Source organism: Brassica napus, unplaced genomic scaffold, assembly GCF_020379485.1.
Source record: "Brassica napus cultivar Da-Ae unplaced genomic scaffold, Da-Ae ScsIHWf_999;HRSCAF=1405, whole genome shotgun sequence".
Lineage (NCBI taxonomy): Eukaryota > Viridiplantae > Streptophyta > Magnoliopsida > Brassicales > Brassicaceae > Brassica > Brassica napus.
The window spans coordinates 14,799-17,688 of NW_026017034.1; the positions used below are offsets into that span (position 1 = coordinate 14,799).

The following is a 2,890-nucleotide window of genomic DNA, read 5'->3' on the forward strand; positions in this document are numbered from 1 at the left end:
GATCTGTCCATTCATGATACTGGGATCTCGGCGGAGGAGAGGCTTCGTCAGTTAATTAAAAAAAAAGCTTGATTGAGGTGATTTCACGGTGGCATCAGATATTGACGTGATGAACGCACAGACGTGACAGCGAACAACAATAGTGTTGTTTGCGGTGGAAAGGCTTCGTTCAGATTCTAGGATTCAAGTTGATGGAATCAATTACCTAGAATTTTTAATGCCGCTTCCGCCTCAATCTGAAACGAATCCACCACTTTTGCAAGACCAAAATGGAGAAGAAGATGAAAAAAAATGGAGAAGAAGGTGAAAAAAATGAATGGGTCCTACTAGTTATGTTTTAGTTAAAAATGAATGGAATGAGTTAAAGAAAGTGTCTAAGGAGTATAATGTGTCTTGTAGTGTAATAAAAACTCAAAAAGTGTCTTTGGATGCAAAAAACTCATAAAGTAGGGTTGTCTCTCTTTTCCTGCTGCCACGTCAGCAATCACAATCACCTAGGAGCGTTTTTGGACAAGTGGCATTAGAAAAACAATCCGCGTATGTTTTTGTGACTTATTCTATACGGGCTTTTATCTTGCTTGTGGACTTTAGCGCTTGGGCTCTAGAAAACATTTATCATACCCAATAAAGTATTATGTTGCTTCATCTTCTCACGGATCTTCTCACATGTGATCTTCGTAGATTGCAGTCGAGTCTTCCATACAACCAGAACACCGATCTACTCACCGTTTCAAGTATCAGGTATAACTTCATCTCTTTCTCTGCGTTTTACAGATAAAGCCATTCATTCTCTGTTTTTGCACCAAAATAACTGCACAGCTTTACAAAATATCACTTTTTGTCTTTCTTTTATTAGTATATATTATTGATCTCACAATCTCACTAATCGTTTAAATTAAAAATTGTGCAATCTGATCAGAGGATGGGTCGAGAACACAGGTTAATTTGGAAGTGAGGCCTAATTTATAAGGTTCAAGAGAAACGTAATGAATGGATCAATCGCAACATAACTCGAGATCGACGATGTTTGTGCAGTAGCGGAAACAAATAAGTAGAATTAGATAACGACTCTAATAGCTCCTTGAGCAGGTGCTATTCTTCTGAGCGAACACTCCGCTAAGAGGAACCAAGAAGGTAGTTCTTCTCCTTTCTCTCTCGCACCAACTTTAGGTTTCAGATTAATTCGGGAGATTTCCTGTGGGAATTGTTAATAAGTGCAGGTCGTGTTCGTAAGTTGGGCGCTTTGGTTATACGTAGAAGAGGTGGTCTTCAGTTGACAGTATGCTCCTCTGTTTGTTTTTGGATTTCATCAATTAATGTCTATGTTCCCAAAGATAGGGTGACAAAATTTTCATTAAGGTTATGGAATCATAGTGAGGACTATGTAAGTCTTTCCCTTTTCCAAGAGTTATAACTTCTTTCTCTACACAATAGTAACCGTTTATTTCCATGTGCAGACAATTAAGGTTCTTAACATGATTAAGCTCCATGGAAAGCCTATATTTGTTAACAAGGTGTCATTTTTGTTTCTATAAGTATCCTCTGTTTTGTTTACCGAGAAATTCTCTAGAATTTTATGAGTTTTGAATTTGGCACATCGTAAGAGTTTGCTAACACTTTGTTTCCTGGTTGAAATTGTAGTACGCATCTTAAGATAAGAAGATCATCGATGTTGGTGCTAACCTTTGGAAACAGTTAAAACGATGGTTTATATTTACGCTTCTTCAAAAGGATGCACATTAGAAAATCTTCTAAGAGAGATAGAACAAAATGGGTGCGGATTTTGAGCCCTGTGAATCGGGTTGTTCTTGATAAGTCCAAAATCTCCAAGAAGCGTAAAGATTTGCCTGTCAGAGTTGGTCATGTTTATTTTGATGCCAAGGGCCAATAACTGTGGATTTTAACAGAGTTCAACAAGTGATCATTCGACAGCAACTACTACGCTGGGGGATGGTAGTAGTGAAAAGACAAGTTTAAGCCAAGATAGTAAAGAAAACAGTAAAGCTCGAGGAAGAGACATCAGGAAAGAAATATGACAAGTTTATTAAATTAAGGGTGTGACTGGTAACCATCATAGGAACGGATAGGAAAGGATGGAGTAGGAATAAAATTTTAGGAATGATGGTTCCTTATCAAAATTAATGAGAAATATATTTGTTCTATAATTCTCTACGAACAAAGGAATGAAAAGGAAAATTCATTCCTCATGAATGATAAAAAATTTAAGGAATATTAAGAAACATAGTGTTCTTCCTCGTTCTCTTGGTCACCAGTCACACCTTAACTGTCTCACTCTCAATACACCAGAAGTAATAATGCTAAAATCATGTCGTTTTATGTTTATTTTTTTGGGTTGGGAGGTGTCATGAAATAAAACTACATTTTTTCTGTACATCAGATACCAGCTATGAATGAGTGTTTTGTGGAGCTGGTAGCAGCAAGAGTCATCGTAGATTCTGTAATCAGCAGATGATACCAAAACGTGGTCGGATTTCAAAAGAAGTTATATGAAAAAGGATCTATTGGTAAACTTTTACAAAACTCACATCCTTTTGTCTACCAACTACTTTCGCATCCAATCGTTGGATCTAAAGCAAATATTTGGTTTTGTCCGTCTTTTAGTTGGATGAATGCTTCAATCTGACCAACGTTGATTCTCCACCTTACTATCTTTTGCTCATTAACTTTTCTTTTAAGGTAAATCTTCGCTTCCACACAAAAGCAGCTAAAAGCAAGTTTCAAACACTATTTTAGTTGGGTTGCTATGAAAGCTTCGTATAAATAAATATATAAATAAGTGACACTGAGGAAATTATATAATTTTCTAGGAATAATTTATTATTATTATTTTCTTTGAATAATTATTGTCAAACTTATAAGATATTGTTAA

The 2,890-nt window shown here is 36.0% G+C and overlaps 1 long non-coding RNA gene across 1 annotated transcript; it reads left to right on the forward strand.

Moving 5' to 3' along the window:
• Positions 1-603: 603 nt before the first annotated feature.
• LOC106434379 lies at positions 604-2,255 on the forward strand. The gene is made up of 5 exons (XR_001286742.3): positions 604-741; positions 920-1,134; positions 1,221-1,384; positions 1,458-1,514; positions 1,642-2,255. It is a non-coding gene; the product is annotated as an uncharacterized LOC106434379 (long non-coding RNA).
• The last annotated feature ends 635 nt before the right edge of the window (positions 2,256-2,890 follow it).